The sequence below is a fragment of the Artemia sp. Qi Xiang Cuo genome, chromosome 3, assembly GCF_049724085.1.
Source record: "Artemia sp. Qi Xiang Cuo chromosome 3, ASM4972408v1, whole genome shotgun sequence".
Taxonomy (NCBI): domain Eukaryota; kingdom Metazoa; phylum Arthropoda; class Branchiopoda; order Anostraca; family Artemiidae; genus Artemia; species Artemia sp. Qi Xiang Cuo.
Window position 1 is genome coordinate 79918553 of NC_142796.1, and position 20935 is coordinate 79939487.

Genomic DNA, 20935 nt, shown 5'->3' on the forward strand with positions numbered 1-20935 from the left:
TAATCTATAACTAACTAAACTCTAAGCTGAGACACTAAACTAATACTTTAAACTAAAACTCTAAACAAAAACTTTTAGCTAAAACTGAACTAAACTAGATCTCAGAATAAAACTATTAGGAATTACTATAAAATAAAACTCTAAACTCTAAAATATAACTCTTATATATTCAAAATATGACTAAAACTGAAAGCTTACACAAAAATAAAACCTTAAACTAAAACTCGTAACTAAAAATAAACAAAACCTCTTAACCTAACCTCAAAAATAAACTATAACCCTAACTAATCCTCTAAGCTAAGACACTAAACTAAAACTCTAAACTCTAAACTATAACTCTTAGCTAAAGCTAAACTAAACTATAACTCTAATTATAACTAAACTAAAACTCTAAGCTAAAATTACCCAAACTATAGCTCTAACTAAAACTCTAAGCTAAAACCATAAACTAAAACTCTAAAGTTTAAACTAAAACTCCTAACTGAAACTAAACTACAATTCTAAACTAAAACTTTTACCTAAATTAAACTAAACTATAACTCTAACTAATACTCTACGATAAGACTCTAAGCTAAAACTCTAACCTCTAAACTAAAACTCCTACCTAAAACTAAACTGCAACTCTAACCTAGAACTAAACTATAACTCTGAAGTAAAACTATTAACTAAAACTAAACTAAACTATAACTCTAACTAAAACTCAAAGATATGACTCTTAGATAAAACTCTAAACTCTAAGCTAAAGCTCTCAACTAAAACTAAACTAAACTATAATTTTAACTAAAACTCTAATCTAATACTCTAAACTAAAACTCTAAACTCCAAACTAAAACTCTAAACTAAAACTAAACTACAACTCTAAACTAAAACTCTTATATAAAAATAAACTAAACTGTAAATCTAATTAAAACTCTAAGATATGACTCTAAGCTAAAACTCTAAACTCTAAACTAAAACTCTTAACTAAAACTAAACTACAACTCTAAACCCAACTCTAAACTAAAAATAAACTAAAATGTAACTCTAACTAAAACTCTAAGTGCTGAGAGTCTAACTTGAAACTCTAGACTCTGAACTCCAACTAAACTAAACTATAATTTTAAGTAAAACTGTAAGCTAATACCAAACTAGCACTCTAAACTAAAACTCTTATCTAAAACTAAACAACAACTCTAAACTAAAACTCTTAACTAAAACTAAGCTAAACTATAACTCTAACTAAAACTCTAAGATATGACTCTAAGCTAAAACTCTAAATTCCAAACTAAAATACTTAACTAAAACTAAACTGCAACTATAAACTAAAACTATTAACTAAAACTAAACTACAACTCTAAATTAAACTCTTAACTAAAATTAAACTAAACTATAACTCTAACTAAAACTCTAAGCTATGACTCTAAACTAAAACTCAAAACTCCAAAGCTCTTAACTATAGCTTAACTACAACTCTAAACTAAAAAAAGAAGAAAATATATCATGTTAAAAAATAATGAAAAAAACAAAGGACTTAAAAAAGTAAAAAAATGGGGGAAGGGACCTAAAAAGTTGGGGGGGGGGAGGGGCCCAGAACATTGGTGGGAGGGGGCCCTTCTGTGTCTTAAGCGCACAAAAAAAGTATTGAAAAATGGGTGAGGGCAAAAACTTGTGTGGAGGGGGGGGGAGCTTTGGGGTTGGGGGCCTTACACCACTGTTCAAATTGGAACTTGTGTATTATAACGACCACAGAGTTCCACACCAAATCATCCTCAAAAATGTCTCAAATTTTTTTCACCCAAATAATCCACTAAAAGTAATTTCAGAATGTTCCTTATGTTTCGGCATCCCTTTGCGATGTAAAATTTAAAATTCCCAAGAAACCATATCCCGCGTAAAATATATTCAATCTATCTTCATCTCGTTTGAATTTCTAAAAATATCTAAGGTGTTCCTAGTTACACTATTGAGGTTTCAAAAAAATATTAATTCCAGAATTTATCTCTGACGCTAAAGTAGGGAAGCCATATTAAAATATAATTTCTATCTCTTTAGAGAGAAATCTTACGTAAGTCCATTGACCTAGAAATAGGTATCATTGATCCTGTCCCCTTCGTGGATCAATACACTTAGAATTCCCCGTCCATTATGCAATCAATTTCCCAGAAATCCTGTCCCCTCTTGTCCCAGTCGATTATGCAATCAATTTCCCAGAAATCTAATCTGATCTTGTCCCAGTCGATTATGCAATCAATTTCCCAGAAATCCTGTCCACTTTTGTCCCCTTCGATTATTAAATCAATTTCCCAGAAATCCTGTCCCCTCTTGTCCCAGTCGATTATGCAATCAATTTCCTAGAAATCTAGTCCCCTTCGTGGATCAATATAGAATTCCACGTCGACTATTTCAATCAAATTCCAAGAAATCTAGTCCCCTTCGTAAATCAATATAGAATTCCCCGTCGATTGTGCAATCAATTTACCAGAAATCTGCCCCCTTCATGGATCCATACACTGAGAAACATCCCCTGATTGGCCTAGAAAGAAACACGTGATCCTTTTCTCGTTAGAACCGATAATCCAGCAATTGTTGTTGAACTTATGTTGACATCCAAGAAACATCCAGCAATTGTTGTTGCTGGACTTATGTCTACATCCAAGAAAACAACAAATAAATTGACCGACACTCATGATCATCAAACAATCATCAACAAACAGAACAGAAACCATGTAATAACCATATAACCATCAACAAACAGAACAGAAACAACATCAGAACATCAGAACAGAACAGAACATAAAAAAAACATCAAATCATCAACCATCAACAAACAGAACATGAAAAACATCAAATAACCATTAAAAACAATATGACCATGAAAAAAAACATCAAACAGAACAGAACCATGATAAAACATCAAATAACAGACCAGAAAACATGCATAAATTATGTAACATCAGTACCTTCTTACCCATTCCTACTCATAGTATTTGTTATTGTGAGATGTATACAGACATCTTTCGAGGGGGGCTGTGAATTTTATGCTCGGTGGATTTTCCACGGAGAGAATTTACCGTGGGAGGAAGTTTCCGGAGGCGAACTTTCCGGGGGAAATTTTACACTGGGGTAATTTTTTAGAATTCCTATACGAAATTCTTTTTATTTGTCTTTTTTCTCTTTACTTACTCAATTTTACATGTGGATATGTTAATGGAAATCGCCCGGGAGAAATCTTAATGGGTTGGAACTGTATAGAATATCATTCTGTAGGGAGGGATTTTCCTCGGGATAAATTTTCCACGGAGGAGTTTTCTACAGGATAGATTCGCCAGAGGGACTTTTTTGCGGGTTAAACTTTCTACTATGGGTGGAGGGTATTTGCAGGGAGAATTTTCGACGGAGGGGAAGGGGATTCCCGACTTGATTTTAAAAACGATCAGAAATTAAACTCTGTTATAATAGAAAGTGTGCTAAGAAAATTTTCAGTTGGTATCGTCCGCAAGAAGTTTTTCGAGGGGAATCTTCAGTTAGAATGGAATTGTCTTCGGGGAGTTTTCTTGGCAGGGAATACCTTATGTTGGAGGAAATTTACATGAAGTGGTTTTCCTTTGGGGGGGGGGGAGGAAGTTTGTATGGAGGAGGAGTCGGATTTCCCGGCATTATTTAAAAAGATCAAAAGTTGGATTATTTTTTTTTTTAATAAAAGTAAAAAGCAACATCAAAACTTAAAACAAATAGAAATTATTCTGTGTAAGAGGGGGTATGCCCCTTCCTTAATACCTTGCTTCTTAAGCTAAACTTTTTAAATTAAATAAATACTATTCTAATTCAATGACCCTTGTATTTAAGGGGTCATTCATAAGGAGTTGGGACAAAAAGTCAAATTTTAGCGTATTGAGCGAGGTATTGAGGAGGGGGAAACTCCTCTCAAACACCTAATAATTTCCGTTTGTTTCAATTTTTGGTGTTGCTCATTGCTTTTAGTTGAAAATTCTTGCTTTTTTTATTTAATCAGACAAAGAGAAATTTCTTGCAGGTTATCGAAGTCAGATCTAAATAATCTACTTCTTATGGTTGTTATGAAATAGCGATAAGAAAAATATAGATCAATAATAATAAAAAACAACTTTTTAGATTATCACAAAAAATGGGATGATAATAGCCAATGCGTAATAATTTTAATGAAAATTTTGGCTGCTGTAGTTGAAATGCTTAGGCTGGGCCCATTATAGTCACATTTGTCGATACAATAAAAATTTTAAACTCTAAAGCAGCAGTGATAAACAAAAAAAAAACAATTGCACCAATTATGTAGTCTGCTCATTATTTCTTGAGCTGATACCCACGGAATTTGTGATTCACCAGCCAGAGTCAATATTTAAAAAATAAGTGATTAAGATGGAAAAGATGAAAGCTTGGAACAGCAGTCTTTGTATCTATCATAAGGATCTGGCAAACAGCAAAAATATATAATATTAGTAGGCAAATTTCGGCAGCAAATTTAGTGGTGAAAATTCACAAAAATTTAGGAATCGTCGGAGGGATGTATTTTTCAAAATCTAGGTCCAGTAATGCTATTCACCACTAATGGTGCCGAAGGATCTAAGGTCTAAGGTAAGTGACTAATATAAACAAATAAATAAATCTTATACCGAGTAAACCTTAAATTGAATGTGCAAATAAAGCTTAAAACGAACAAAATATTTTGACTTTGAAGTACAAATGAAACCCAAAACGAAGGGAAATTATACAAACAATCATGGAAACAAACATACATAGGTAGTAATATAAATGAATAAATAAACCTAAAAACGAGCGAAACTTAAGTTGAATGTGCAAATGAAGCTTGAAACGAACAAAGATCACTACAAACAAGAGTTTGGGTTTTACCTCGTTCTGTCACTGTAGAAGTTTACAACCTACTGCGTCATTGGAGCTTTACTGGCGCTCTAGGGGTTTGTTTCAACCCCAAAGGTTTTGTTATATGATCTTTGAACTATTTTGAATAAAATGGATTAGCTTAATCTAGGGTGGAAATAGTCATTTTTCAAATTGGAAATTTGATATTTTCTTGATTTTACAATGAAAACACTAAATGCCTTGGAAAGGGGCATTTTTTGAAATATGTTGGGAGGAAAAATACCCCCTGTCTCCCCTTCAAAACTTGGAGATAATCACTCTGTTCAGCATAGTTGACAAGTCCTGTAACTCTGTCTTTTGGGATAAAGTGACCCCCCAGCCCCTGGGAAAAGGTCTGTAAGTCATGAAATTTGACCAAGCAAAAGAACGTGGATTGTCAGTAGAGTGGGGAGCGCTACTCCGAACAGGGCTCCTTATATGGGCATAGAATACGGACGGGGCACCAAATATGGGCATAGAGTCCCGTACGAACCACGTGGTTTATGGTTTTCTCAGTGAGAATGAAAAAACAGGAATTTTCTCACTTGAAAAAACAGGAATTTTCTCACATTAATGTATGTTTCCATGGATGGTTATGTGTGCTGTTCAATTTATATGATGTTTTTCATGGTTGTCAACATCAAATTATGGTTTTTTTATGTTTTATGTCAGTGAGAATTTTAAAGACATGAACTTTCTCACATTTATGTATGTTTTCATGGATGGTTATGTATGTTGTCCGATTTATTTGATGTTTTTTATGTCTGTTTTATGAATGATCCAGAAATAGTATTTGATGTTGTTGTTCAAGCCAAATGTTATGAGTTTCCCGGAAACAGTTAGATCACGTGTTTCCTTCTCAGCCAATCAGAGGGCTTGTTTACATAGTAGCGGCGGAGTGAATATAAAGAAAGGATTTTCGCTATAGTTTTATTAGTCTGTGAATAGAATTCAAGGAGTGAGAAGAAGAACAGTTTGACTTTACTCATTTGGATATATATTTGTGATGGCGATGAGTGGAATGTTTACCCTATTAGAAGTTGATAGTGGAGTTAATGATAATAGTACAAGAGCACCAAACATTGCAGTGGAAATCACGAAAGGTTCACGTCTTTGTCTGGAATGGGATGCAGTATGTGCAAGATATGTGATATGCTTGAGCAAATTTAAAATGGAGGATCAATTATGTTTCGCCGCAAAAGTTGATATAGCACATGTGAATAGACTTCAATGTGCTTTAAGTGCATTGGTGAAACATATTGAAGACAATAAACAGTATTGGTGATTATAGATGCTCTGTATTATTGATGTTGTTGTTGTAATTATTCAATAAAATTGTTTCGAAATCAAAAATGTTCTTTTTCTTTTATGGTTAGGGCTAACGAATCAGGGTCAGTCTAGAGTCAGCAGTCGGAGTGAAAGGACTGAAAAATGAATAAATTTGAGAAAGAGAGAATTAGATCAAATCAAGTGTTTATGGAAAAACATTTGATTTTGGATGATGATTTTCTCGAGTTATCTCTTAAACGCGGGATATTCTCTTGTCAGGGAACACTTGACAATATAATGAGGAGTGATTCTCCCCCATTGGACTATTGTATGAAACTTTTGAAATGTGACTCAAATGCTTATAGTCAATTTATTGATATATTAATTGGAACAAAGCAGAATCATATTGTGGATATACTTTTGAAAATATTGCCAGTGGATTCAATGTAGATGGCTCCCCCATCATTCGAAAGAGGTAACGTCACAAAGCTACTCCTCTCTCCCCCATTTCCCTCACATTGAATTTATCGAACGAAGAGGATCAGTTTCGTTTTAGCTGTGAGTGAGTTGACATTGGAAACCGAAAAATGTTCTATATATGTCCATTGTGCATGTACACTCTTGTCAGTTGGAATCAATGTGAGAATTGTACAATTATTGATGACTATAGTGAAAAGTGTAAATTATGTAATCCTTGTAAATTACATAGAGGCTATGCAGTACAAATTAAAGGATGTAATTCATGTCTTGAGGAGGTGTGTGACTCTCATCCTAGAGGGCACCTGTGCTCCAATTGTCATAGCCTCTAGCAGATCTGTCAGATCCTAGATCATGACTGTCAACTATTTGAAAATGGTATAACCGAAGATATGTTTGCTAAAACACATGGTATCATTGTACTGGATTTGTCGGGTACACAGGATATGAGTATAGTACGTACGGGGAGTGTGCGTTTAGAGTGTACATTTACCGAACCATTGGCTGAGAGTCTTGCAATAATCTCACTAAATCTATATGAAACCTATTGGTAAATCACTCCCGAAGGTAGTGTTCTACTAGACTTGGCGCCATGAACAACAGTCAAATAATCAATGTATTTAATATGGACCCCTACATGTCTCAGTACAAATTCTTTTGTCTGACCTCGGACTTTCTTGGAAAAATTCAATGTGTCAACAATATTTTGATTATTATTAAAAGCATTTTGTCAACTGTGCTGACGGGTCATTGGTTGTGCATCTTTCAAACAATAAAGATGATTGAATTTTTTGATTCTCATGGTATACCATATATATTCTACACACCTAACATCAGAAACTATATTGAGAGCAGTGGGAAAACTATTATTAAAAATCGAAAGACGGTGCAGTATCTAACAACTAAAAGCTGCGGCTTCCATGTGCTACTATATTTCGTATTCCGATGTTTTGGCTATACTTACGTACAGTTTTTTCACATTTATGTTGACAATCCACGTCTGAACGACTTTTTAGTGGAAAATATCCTCTCAGACCTATATACCATTGATTTCAGTGCCCTAAGAGTAAAGTGCTTAAAAAATGTTTGTGAATTTGTTTATTAATAAAATGCGTATATATATACATACAACAATGTCTCACTTTAGATTTCTTAAATCTTCACTTTAGATTTCTTCATCTTCGATGTATAGGCAACTGTCGTGAACCACTAATGCTGGTAAATCATTTGGATTCACTGTATATTGATCTTGATTGACTGCAAAGTCAGGGTCACATTTTCTAGAGTACAGTGTAACTTCACTCTTGTCATATCTCTTTGTATAGTCAATGATACTATTTGCATTCATATTATGAAATTCACGAGTTTCAATCTGTCTATTGGAAGCAATATCACATACAATGTTTTCAAATGGTGAATCACATTCGGTCACAGCCAAATAAAAATCCCTTGGCTTATAGTCATAGTAGGTGGTGTCATCACAACGATGACGTAGAAACCAGATTGTCTTGATACCCCAACAGTTGAATCGTAGGCCAGATTCCTCTTCCCAGAATAATTTAAATCCACGACGATACCAATCTCGTAGAAATAAACTAAACTCACGTTTGTAATTCTTACAAATCATAGCGGGGTAAGTATTCTCACACTGATCACATTTAACATAGTGACAATTGGAGCACAGGTGCCCTCTAGGGTGAGAGTCACACACCTCCTCAAGACATGAATTACATCCTTTAATTTGTACTGCATAGCCTCTATGTAATTTACAAGGATTACATAATTTACACTTTTCACTATAGCCATCAATGATTCTACAATGCTCACATTGATTCCAACTGCCAAGAGTGTACATGCACAATGTACATATATAGAACATTTTTCGGTTTCCGATGTCAACTCACTCACAGCTAAAACGAAACTGATCCTCTTCGCTCGATAAATTCAATGTGAGGGACATGGGGGAGAGAGGAGTAGCTCTGTGACGTTACCTCTTTCGAATGATGGAGGAGCCATCTACATTGAATCCACTGGCAATATTTTCAAAAGTATATCCACAATATGATTCTGCTTTGTTCCAATTAATATATCAATAAATTGACTATAAGCATTTGAGTCACATTTTAAAAGTTTCATACGATAGTCCAATGGGGGAGAATCACTCCTCATTATATTGTCAAGTGTTCCCTGACATGAGAATATCCCGCGTTTAAGAGATAACTCGAGAAAATCATCATCCAAAATCAAACGTTTTTCCATAAACACTAGATTTGATCTAATTCTCTCTTTCAAAAATTTATTCATTTTTCAATCATTTCACTTTGACTGCTGACTTAATTCTGAGCCCGATTATTTAGCCCTACACATAAAAGAAAGGGAACATTTTCGCTTTCAAACCAATTGTATTGACTTATTACAACAACAACATAAATAATATTTAAAATATACACTCATAGATACCGTTTATTGTCTTGGATATGTTTCACTAATGAACTTAAAGCACAATGAAGTCTTTTCACATGTGCTATATCAACTTTTGCAGCGAAACATAATGGATCCTCTATTTTAAATTTGCTCAAGGATATCACATATCTTGCACATACTGCATCCCATTCCAGACAAAGACGTGATCATTTCGTGATTTCCCCCGCAATATTTGGAGCTCTTGTACTATTATCATCAACTCCACTATCAACTTCTAATAGGTTAAACATTCCACTAATCGCCATCACAAATATATATCCAAATGAGTAAAGTCAAACTGTTCTTCTTCTCACTCCTTGAATTCTATTCACCGACTAATAGAAATATAACAAAAATCCTTTCTTTATATTCACTCCACCGCTACTATGTAAACAAGCCCTCTGATTGGCTGAGAAGGAAACATGTGATCTAACTGTTTCCGGGAAACTCATAACCTTTGGCTTGAACAACAACATCAAATACTATTTCTGGATCATCCATAAAACAGACATGAAAAACATCAAATAAATCGAACAACACACATAACCAGACATAAAAACAGACATAAATGTGAGAAAGTTCATGTCTTTCAAATTCTCACTGACATAAACCATAAAACAACCATAATTTGATTTTGACAACCATGAAAAACATCATATAAATTGAACAGCACACATAACCATCCATGAAAACATACATTAAAGTGAGAAAATTCCTGTTTTTTCAAGTGAGAAAATTCCTGTTTTTTCATTCTCACTGAGAAAACCATAAACCACGTGGTTCGTACGGGACTCTATGCCCATATTTGGTGCCCCGTCCGTATTCTATGCCCATATAAGGAGCCCTGTTCGGAGTAGCGCTCCCCACTCTACTATTGTCAGTTTGATATAAATATATTGATAATTATTTCTTAAAGTCTTAATAATTTTTGATTTATTAAAGTTACAAAAGGAAAAACAATTAAAATGTATCTGGTTTTCAGTAAAGTGCAAATTAAGTTCTGATCTTGATAAGGCATGAAAGTTTTCAGCCCTACTCATGTAAAATTTTGCTCGTTTTCAGTTTTACAAAGTTATTCATTGTAATATCTGTTCGTTCTAGGTTTCATTTATTTATTGATGGTTATCTGTAGTAGTTATACACTTGTAAGAATATTTGAACTTATGTCAGCTCATTTGTGGTTTAATGAAGATTTTACTTTTCTTTGAAAAACTTATTTTGGTGAAAAAGTTTTTTTAATTAATTTTTGTTCATTTTTTACTCTCATAGTCTTTTTCATGGAAAAAGAAAATAATGTTTGTTATCCGCACTTTATTTTTTGTTTAAGAATTCATAGTTTCTCTTGCAATTTGTGTGTTTAAGAAACTTTTTCAACAGATTTTAGCAACATACACTCTTTTGAAAATCTTGACACCAATACTATTGTTTAGTTTAGTTTTGTATCTCCTCAAGTTGACCTGAAAAATAAAACTTAATACCATTTCCATAAAAATTCTATCTATACTCCATGCCAAACAGGATACACTTACACTCTTTTGATTTAGGTAAACTGTAAGACCAGAAGTAACTTACAGTAATTACCTTTTTCAACTTAATAGCCTCAGTTGTTCTTGAGATATTAGGGCCGTTTTTTTAGCACTAAAATCTTACGTCTAAGATCTTTCATCTTTCTGCAAAGATTATCGTTTTTTCAACTCATCTTTGTTCTAAAATTTTACAGCTCACTGATATTAGCAAGAGGCGTGAAAGACGCCATCTTTCTGCCCTATAGAACAATTATGAGAGAACTTCGATGATAAACACTAATACACATCATTGTTCTTATACCGCTGATCAGAGCAGAATGATGAAAGACGTTTGCATAAAAACGACAAAAAATATAAGATCTCAGTTCAAAGATTTCATTTTTAGGTGTTTTCTGACAAAAGATGTAAGATCTTATTACATTGATGAGTGAAAAAACGGCCCTATTGCTGAGATGTCTTATTGGCAACCAAGCATACACACAGTGCCTGTTGATTTAGTTTTAAAGCAACATTTAGTTTTAAAGCATAGGCCTAACGGGCCAATTCCATAATTGTGGAAGGGAGTTGACGTACCCAATATCCCTAGAGACATATTTACTGGACCGTTCAACTATGTTGAAAAAATAGATGTCACAAAATTTTGATTGGATGTGTTTGGAAAATTAATGGGCTTGGAAGAAGGGCTGTTTGCCCTCCAATTACCGTTAACTCTTAAAAAGGGTATTAGAATTTTTAATTTCAAATCCAATCAGTTTCTTTAAACGTTTCAATGATATTGCTAGCAGTGATAGGGTGGCACTGCCTATTATATTTCTGTATACATTTTTGAAAACCTGTATGCACATTGTTTTTCGTTGAATTGGATCTCCCCCTAAACGTTCCCTAAGAGTTTCACCTTGATACCATTAGCGTCATTAGGTAAAGTAATTGTCATAGTAGAACTAATAGAATGTACACAGTGACTTCTGGATAGTTCAAAATCCACTCCAACTTGCCCTGAAAGGCCCACCTTAATAAGCCGTTCTTGAGATATCGTTTTTTCACCGTTTTGACAATCTACCTGCTCTTACTCTTAGTTTAACATCCACCTAAATATTCTTTGAAGCTACACCTCAATACGCATATCTTGAGTAGTACCAATAGTTGCAGTAACAGTAGTAGCATTAGTAACAGTAACCGCACATCACCTTTGGTTTTCTTCAACATTCCCTTCAATATACGATAAAAGTTTCAAAGTAATACCATCAACCGTTCCTGAACCATTACTGATACGTCCTCTAGACAACCTGTGTGGGCATAGTGTGTTCTTATAAGTTTCATACAGGTTTTTTCATTCCCCCAATGTTTGCCTTAATACCCACAGCTTTAGTGGCAGTAGTAGTAGTACCAGTAGCAATGGCAATGGCAGTAGAATTAATAGCATTGGTCTTAGCTTTAGTAGCAGTAGTCGTAGTAGTAGTAGTCTGAGTAGAAGTAGTAGTATTAAGATGCATATATTGTATATTTCACCGTTTTGACAATTTACCTGCTCTTACTTCATTTTGATTTAGTTCAACATTCACCTAAATATTCCTTGAAGCGTCACCTTAACGCGCATAGCTTCAGTAGCAGAAATAGTTGCAATAGCAGTAGTAGCATTAGTAACAGTAGGCACATAGCACCTTTGCTTTTCTTCAACTTCCCCTTCAATACACGATGAAAGTTTCAAAGTAGTACCATCTACCGTTCCTGATCCATTGCTGATACGTCCTCTTGACAACCTGTGTGGGCGTAGTGTGTTTTGATTTAGTTCTATATAGTTTTAATATTCCCCAAATGTTCGCCTTAATACATATAGCTTTAGTGGCAGTAGTAGCAGTACCAGTAGTAATAGAAATGGCAGTAGAATTAATAGCATTAGCCTTAGCTTTAAGAGCATTAGTCTTAGTAGTAGTAGTCTGAATAGAAGCAGTAACATTAAGATGCAAATATTGTATTTTTGTCAGTTCAAGATCCCCCACAACAATCCCTGTAAGCTTCAACTTCACATACCAAACTGTTCCTAAGATTGTGCTGATACGTCCTTTTGACATACAGATGGTGTGTTGTTATTTAGTTCCTTCCCCCTCAAAAGTCCTAGAAAATTTTATCTTCATACCCTTCGGCATAGTTATAATAGTAATCACCGTAGTAATATTAGTATTAGTAGTACTAGTAGTAGTATAAATAGTAATAGCACTAGTACTAGTAGCAGCAGTAGTACTAACATATTATTATTATTATTATTATTATTTATTTTTAACCCACACTATACAGAGGTACAATACGTGGAGTATCACGAGGAAAAACACAAAAAATGCGACACAAGACAATATATAAATCAAAAATTACCAAATTACAGTGTAAAACATAATAATTTAAAAAAAACAAGAGCAAAAAAAAAAAAAATAACGTGAAAGGAGGGTGAAAAGAGGAAAAAAAAAACAAAAAAAAAACTGACAAAATGAAGAAAAAAAAAAACCTACATTAAAATTATCATTATTGTATTTTTACTCACACTTTAAAAATCTAAAATTGTATAATGACCAAAAATAGAAAAACAACTAAACAAATAAAAGAAAAATAACTTAGGACTGAAAAAACCTGATAAGGTGATGGTGCGGAGAAAAACGGATACAAGCAGTATTTGAAAGTTTTCTGTGTAGTGCTTCCAGTTTTTCAGTAATATTAGGAACAACAATGATTGCGTTTTGGTCAGTTGGACATCCCTGTCATCAAGTACTCGGAGTTTCAATTTAATACAATTAGCCATTGCCGATATTCCCTTTTGATCGCCTGTATGTTAACTTATTTCTTAAAATTTTAATCTTAATACTCTTAGCCTTATAAGCAGTTTTAAAAGAAGTAGTAGTTGGAGTAGCAGTAAAAATAGTAGTAGTAGCCTAAGTGTAGCAGTGGTAGTAGTATCAGTAGTAGCATGCATGTATTGCAATTTGATTAATTGATCTTTCCCTTTAAGCATACTCTGAAAGTTCAAATTTTATTCCCAAATTCAGTCTTGAGATGCGCCCTTTCGACAATCTGCATGCATATAGTGTTATTTGATTTAGTTCAAATTTCTCCTATTCTCTCACATTTTGATCTTCTTAGACTTAATAGTATTAGCATCATAGCAATAGTCGTGGTAGTAAGAGAGGACGTAGCAGTAGTAGTTTCCATTAGTAGTAATAGTAACAGTAGTAGAAGCAATACACACGGTGAGCCGTTTCCAAAATACAGCTGATATGCCCTTCTGACGCCCTTTTCATCTTAATACTCTTAGCCTTACAAGTAGTTCCAATTAAAGTAGATGTTGGAGTATTTTCGAAGGAGTTGTTGTAGAAAGTTCAGAAAGGTTCCATTCAATTGGAAATGGAATGGGCTGACACTGTTTTTAATATTTTTAAGAGCAACCAATCCCTTTCCCACGCCCATCATTTCCCTAAAAAGATCCAATTAAAATTGTGAGAAAGCCATTTTGTTCAACGTAGTTATAAAGTCCAGAAATTATGTCTTTGAGGGTGACAACCGCCCCACAGCACTTAGGGCAAAGGTTGTAAGCTACACCCCGGGGGCACATAAGGTTATATGCAAAGTTTGGTCACATAAACTGCAGAGGGGGCTCATTGGATTGGTAATCAGAAGCTCTAGTGCCCTTTTGAAGAGTCAAAGATAAAGGAGGGCAGCTACCCATCCCCCTTACCCACACGTCGTATTCCAAAATACATCTAATAGAAATTTTTAGATAACCATTTTATTTAAAATAGTCCAAATATCATATAAAAAGCCATTTGGGGTTGAAACAAACCCCCTAAGCCTGGGGGCAAGGGTTGTAAGTTATGTTCTGGGGCATCTAAGGTTTTTATGGAAGGGATGGTTGTATAAACTCATATGGATGAAATTCGGGAGTTCTAGTTCCCTTTTAAGAATGAAAAATGATGGAGGGAAGCTAGCCCTCCTCTTCCAGCTACTCCTCTTTTCACCATACAAATCTGATTGAAATTACGAGATAGTGATTTTGTTCAAAATAATCCAAAGAACATATTTAATACCACAAGGATTGAGAAAATCCCCCAGTGCCCGGGGATAGGATTGTATGTCATGCTCTGGAGGCATATAAGGTATAAGGGTCGTATAAACTTCATATGAGGCTCATTTGATTTGAATGGTTTACCCGACGATATCCAATCAAAATTTAGAGATAGCAATTTTTTTCATCGTAATTGAAGGGTCTGGAAATTATGACTTTGAGGGGGATACCCCCGCCACTCAGGGTGAGGGTTGTAAGTTATGCCCTGGAGGCATATAAGGTTTTTATAGAAAGGGTGATCGTATATACTTCGGAGGGGACTTATTGAATTGGTAATCAGAATTTTTAGTGTTCTTTTTAAGAGTCAAAGTGATCAGAGGGTATTTAACCCTCCCCCCACAGGTTATTTGTTTTGAAAATTTTTTTTCTATTGAATGAAACCCAAAACAAACAGACATTAAATAAGCAATCTATGCAAACAAGCATACAATAGATACTAATATAAATGAATAAATAGATCTTAAAACGAGCGAAACTAAAATTCAATTCATGCATTTAAGCTTGAAAAGAACAAAAATCACTACAAATAAGAGTTTGGATATCGCCCCCTTCTCTTACTGTAAAAGCCTATAACCTACTTCTTTACCTCCTTCTTTACTGAAAACTATATGTGTCTTGAATAGCCTTGGAAAGTATAAACAAATTCAAACTGAATATTTCATATATAATTATATTAATTGTTGCAAGATCCATCAGTTCAAGAATTTATTTTACTGTAATTTTATTTTCATTTTCAATGCTGTAAGAACTGGAACAGAAAATATTTCTAATATAATTCGTTTTCAGTGAAGCGCCAATGACGCAGTAGGCTTTAGGTTTTTACAGTTAAAGAAGGGGGCAGTATCCAAACACTTGTTTGCAGTGAAACTATATTCCTCTTCAACAATTTTAGAAAGAATTAATAAATTAAACTGAATATTTGATGTATAATGATATTAATTGCTGAAAGCTCATCAGTTCAAAATTTTACTTAATTTTAATGTTTATTTTCAATATTAAGTTCAAAAGAAAATATTTGTAATATAATTCGTTATATACTGTGGTTGTAACGAGCTGTATACTGTGTATACTGTGTTTGTAACGAACTGTAAATAAGGAGACTAGGAGAGGGACAGCTCAACAGTAACCAAAACTCTAAAAAACCGACATTTGATATTGTTATGGGCCATTTGATATTGATATAGGCCAGAAACTATTCCCGTAAATCAGGAAGGATTAGATATTAATTTCTACCTCCTCCCTTCGTCCCTAGAACTCACTGTATATTTATCTGGCGGTACAGTGAGAGTTAGGGTATTTGGCTTTAAAATACACTCTTTGCGGCATCAGCCCCCTGCCCTTAATCTAAATGATGGGAGATGAGATTTTAATTAATACCCTTCCCCTAATACTCCTTCTTAATTTTATCTGAAGGCTCATGGAGATTTAGATAATTTCGTTATTATATACTCTATTTAAGGCATATAGCACCCCTTGCTCTCACCTAACCCATGACCTACCACCCCTCCTTGATAATAGCTGCTGCACAACTTACTGAACAGATATTTCTTTAAAGTAAAATATAAGATTATACAATTTCTTATGGCTTAAAAAAATAGGCACTAGAATCCTCAATTTCGGATTGAATGACAATCTACCGAAGTTTCTACGCCCACGCGGAGGGGGAGGGGGTTGGTTTAGGAGAAGAAATCCCCCTAAATACCGAAAAACTTTTGCTTGTTCGCAAAAACACTTACGAAGTTTCTACGGCCACGAGAAGGGACGGTTGGTATTTTGGAAGGGTAAACCCCCATTATTTAAGGACAAAATTCTGTTGGTTTTTTAGTTTAACGTTACTTTGTACTTTAAAAATAAACTTGTTGGCCAGAAATATTCCCGTAAATCAGGAGGGATTAGATATAAATTTCTACCTCCCGCTTCTTCCCTAGAACTCACTCTACATTTATCTGGAGGCTCAGTGAGAGTTAGGGTATTTGGCTTTAAAATACAATCTTCACAAAGTGACAATCTCAAAATTTTGATCGGATACATTTGGAAAAACAGTGTGTGTGTCGGGGGGGGGGGGAGGATGCCCTCTCATACCTTTTGGCTCACAAAAAGGAAACCCTTTCAATATCCAATCAAATGAGCCACTTCTGAAGTTTAAATGACCTCTCCTTACATAAGAACCTTATATATCCTGGGGCATAACTTAAAACACTTTGCCCTGGGCTCTGTGGATATGTGCCAAGCTCAAAGTTTTTATTATCTGATGTTTGAACTATTTGTAACAAAATGGCTATCTAAAAATTTTTATTGGATGGGCTTTGGGAAATAAGGGCGTGGAGGGGGGGGACTAATTGCCCTTCGATCTCATTTGACTCTATAAAATTGAAATAGGACTTTCAATTTTAAATCAAATGAGCCCTCTCCGAAGTGTATACGAGTATCCCTTTTAGAAGAACTATGCAACTTACAACGCCTGTCCCCGGGCCCTGGGGGGTTGGTTTAACCCAGAAGTTTAAATATCTGATGTTTGAACTGTTTTTTATTTGATTTGATTTTATTTATGCATTAAATTTTTTATTTGACGAATTTGGGGAAAATGGGCATGGAGGGGGGGGAGGTTAGTTGCCCTCCGATCTCCTTTGACTCTTAAAAAATTAACGAGGACTTTCAATTTCCAATCAAATCAACCCTTTCCGAAGTTTATACGAACATCCCTTCCATAAAAACCATATATGCCCCCAGAGTATTACTTAGAACGCCTGCCTCCGGGCCGGGCCCTGGGAGATTTCGTCGACACAGGAGTTTTTCTTATGTGACCTTTGAACTATTTTTCCTGAAATGGCTATTTAAAAAACAAATTCGGACAGGCTTGGGGGGGGGTGTGTGTGAGGGCTAGTTGCCCACGGATATCTTTTGACTCTCAAAAAGTAAACTAGAACTTTCAATTTCCAATCAAATGAGCCCTATATGAAGTTTATACGAGCATCCCTATCATAAGAACCATACATGCCTTTAGAAAATAACCTGGAACGTCTTCCCCCGGGCCCTGGGTGGCTTATCTGACCTTTGAAAAAAAAATTTTTAAGCAAAATGTCTATCTCAAAGTTTTCGTCAGATGGGTTTGGAAAAGAAAGGCGTGGGGGGAGGGAGGCTAGTTCCCCTTTGATCTCTTTTTTTTCTATTAAAAACTGAACTCGAACTTTTAATTTCCAAGGGGGAGGGTAGTTGCCTTCCAATCTATTTTGACTATCAAAATCAGAACCAGAACTTTCAATTTCAAATCAAATGAGTCCTCTCTGAAGTTTTTACGAGCATACCTTTCATAAGAACCATATTTTCCCCAAGGGCATAACTTACAACGCCTGCCCTCGGGCTCTGGGGATCTGTTTCGACCCCGGAGTTTTCGTTATATGGTCTTTGAACTGATTTTCTAAAAAATGGCTATCTCAAAGTTCTTATCAGACGGGTTTGAGCAAAAAAGGGCGTGGAGGGGGGGAATATGTGCCCTCCAATCTCCTTTGACTCTTAAAAAGTGATTTAAAACTTTCAGTTTCCAGTCAAAATATCCATCTGTGGTAAAGCTTTCTAATTTAGTTAATTATTAATTTAGTAAAAATATATAAGACGCAAATATGAAGTTTTGAAATACCACTTTTTATTAAGATAAGGAACATATCCTGCCAAGTTCTGTTTAACGGGAAATCGAGAAATTACCACTTCCTAGCGATTACGTGGGAAGGTGTGGTTGATAAAAATTAATAAAAGATACATTTTATCGGAAGGGGGGATTCTGATACTATCTTTATGCCGGACTGACCTCTGGTCCGTTGTTTTTAGAAATACCTTGGAACTTTGTCGGATCATTGTAAGTGTCTGTATCTTATTATATATTATTGTAGCTTTTGAGACTAGTGGTCTACTTGGGGCAGCCAGTCCCAGTAGCATATCTATATCTGTAATTACTATGTGTAAATTGAATAAAATTATTGTGTTTTAGATAACCTCTCTACAATCTACCTTTAGTCCTCGAACATACCCAGTCGGTACGCCTCATTAGTTCTGTCATAGCCTAAGGCACGCTACCAAAGTTAAATTACCTTAGGGCCAGAGTTTATCTCCCCTATAAAGGGAGAGTAAAGGCAACTACGACTAAAACACCCAAATGCCATAGAATAACACTTCACAACAACTGGTGGCAGCGGAGGGATGTGGTAAAGCTTTCTAATTTAGTTAATTATTAATTGAGTAAAAATATATAAGACGAAAATATGAAGTTTTGAAATACCACTTTTTATTAAGATAAGGAACATAAAAAAAATACTTGATGCTTTAAAGTATTTTTGTTACTTAACATAATTGTGTAAGTTATTACACAATGCTTATATATATATGTACTATGTTTTTATCAACTTTAAGTATTAACTAGTGATTTAATGTTTATGTAAATGTTTGACCTCAAGTCAACGTATTAAAAATTTTTATTGTGAAATAATCAGTTTAGTATTAAGTTTGAAAGAATAATCCAGCAAGAAAAATAATGTTTCGATTTAAGCGGGAAATTATTTTTGGAGTAATTAAAAAAGTGGAGAAAGTAATCAGAAGTAATTAACTTACCAAGACATTAATATATACGAAAATTGAGTGTTTCATTCTGCTATACATCTAAAAATATATACTTTATATGTATGCTAGTGTGGATATTTATTTTAGATGCCGCATTAACTATTTTTTTTGGAAATCAAATTTTTAGTAGCATCTTTTTCGATCCATTCTTCCTTCAATCATATTTTGACACTTTTTTGGAAAGTAGCAAATTTCAAAGCCAATTCAATTAGATCCAGATACTAACATCTCAACCATCAGAAACCAAACCATACTTGATCAACGGATATTTAGAAACTACAGACTTTACTACAAAATCATAAGATGTGAGAAAAAATCAGAACTTAATTTACACCTAGACATTGTGCTACATAGCCCGAACGGCTTATGTTATTGAAATATGTGAAAATGCTTTGTGCTGGAAAAATATGTGAAAATTTAAAATCAATTATGTTATATGTAATTTATCCAAGGTAATTCTAAAACGAAAAATAAACGGTAGATCAACCACATCACACAGATAAATTAAATTATTAAGGGTAATTAAATTTAAACTCGAATAATTCATAGCCTTGTCTAATATAACTTGAAATCTAATTTAAGCAAAACCACTAACATTATGTTTAAGCCGCTTGGGGTCAAGTTAAAACAGAAGATGCATATGAAGAGAGAAATTGTCAGTCCTAGAGACAGGGAAAAAGAGAAACAAGGATGAATTTCAAATTGAAATCCTTCGACAAAAAAAGAATATGGCCTATATTGGACCAGAAACATAGCCCTAAGGAAACCCATTGAGGGTAGATGCACATAATGACCTAAAGATGGCTGCATAATAGCTGTAAACGAAATTAAGTTGTTTTGAATGGAAAATATTGAGAATTGGGACAATTCGTCTTTGAATGGGGAGTATTGTGGTAAAGCTTTCTAATTTAGTTAATTATTAATTTAGTAAAAATATATAAGACGCAAATATGAAGTTTTGAAATACCACTTTTTATTAAGATAAGGAACATATCCTGCCAAGTTCTGTTTAACGGGAAATTGAGAAATTACCACTTCCTAGCGATTACGTGGGAAGGTGTGGTTGATAAAAATGTATGAGATATATTTTATCGGAAGGGGGGATCTGATACTAACTTTATGCCGGACCGACCTCTGGTCCGTTGTTTTTAGAAATACCTTGGAATTTTGTCTTATCATTGTAAGAGTCTAAGTATCTTATTATTTATTATTGTAGTTTTTGAGACTTGTGGTTTATTTGGGGCAGCCAGTCCCAGTAGCATATCTATATCTGTAATTAATATGTGTAAATTGACTAAAAGTATTATGTTTTAGACAACCTCTCTACGATCTACCTTTAGCCCTCGAACATACCTAGTCGGTACGCCTCATTAGTACAGTCATATCCTAAGGCACGCTGCCAAAGTTTAATTACCTTAGGGCCAGAGTTTATCTCCCCTATAAAGGGAGAATAAAGGCAACAACGACTAAAACACCCAAATACCATAGAATAACACTTCATAACACATCTTTGAAGTTTATACGAGCATTCATTCCATAAGAACCGTTTATGCCCCCAGGGCATAACATACAACACCTGCCCCCGGGCCCTGGGGGTTGTGTCGAC

General features: G+C 34.5%; 1 protein-coding gene across 1 annotated transcript in view; it reads right to left on the reverse strand.

The window, feature by feature from the left end:
• The window catches only part of LOC148954592 (uncharacterized), a 93263-nt gene that overhangs the window by 11759 nt on the left and 60569 nt on the right, over nt 1-20935 (reverse strand). The window lies entirely within an intron of this gene.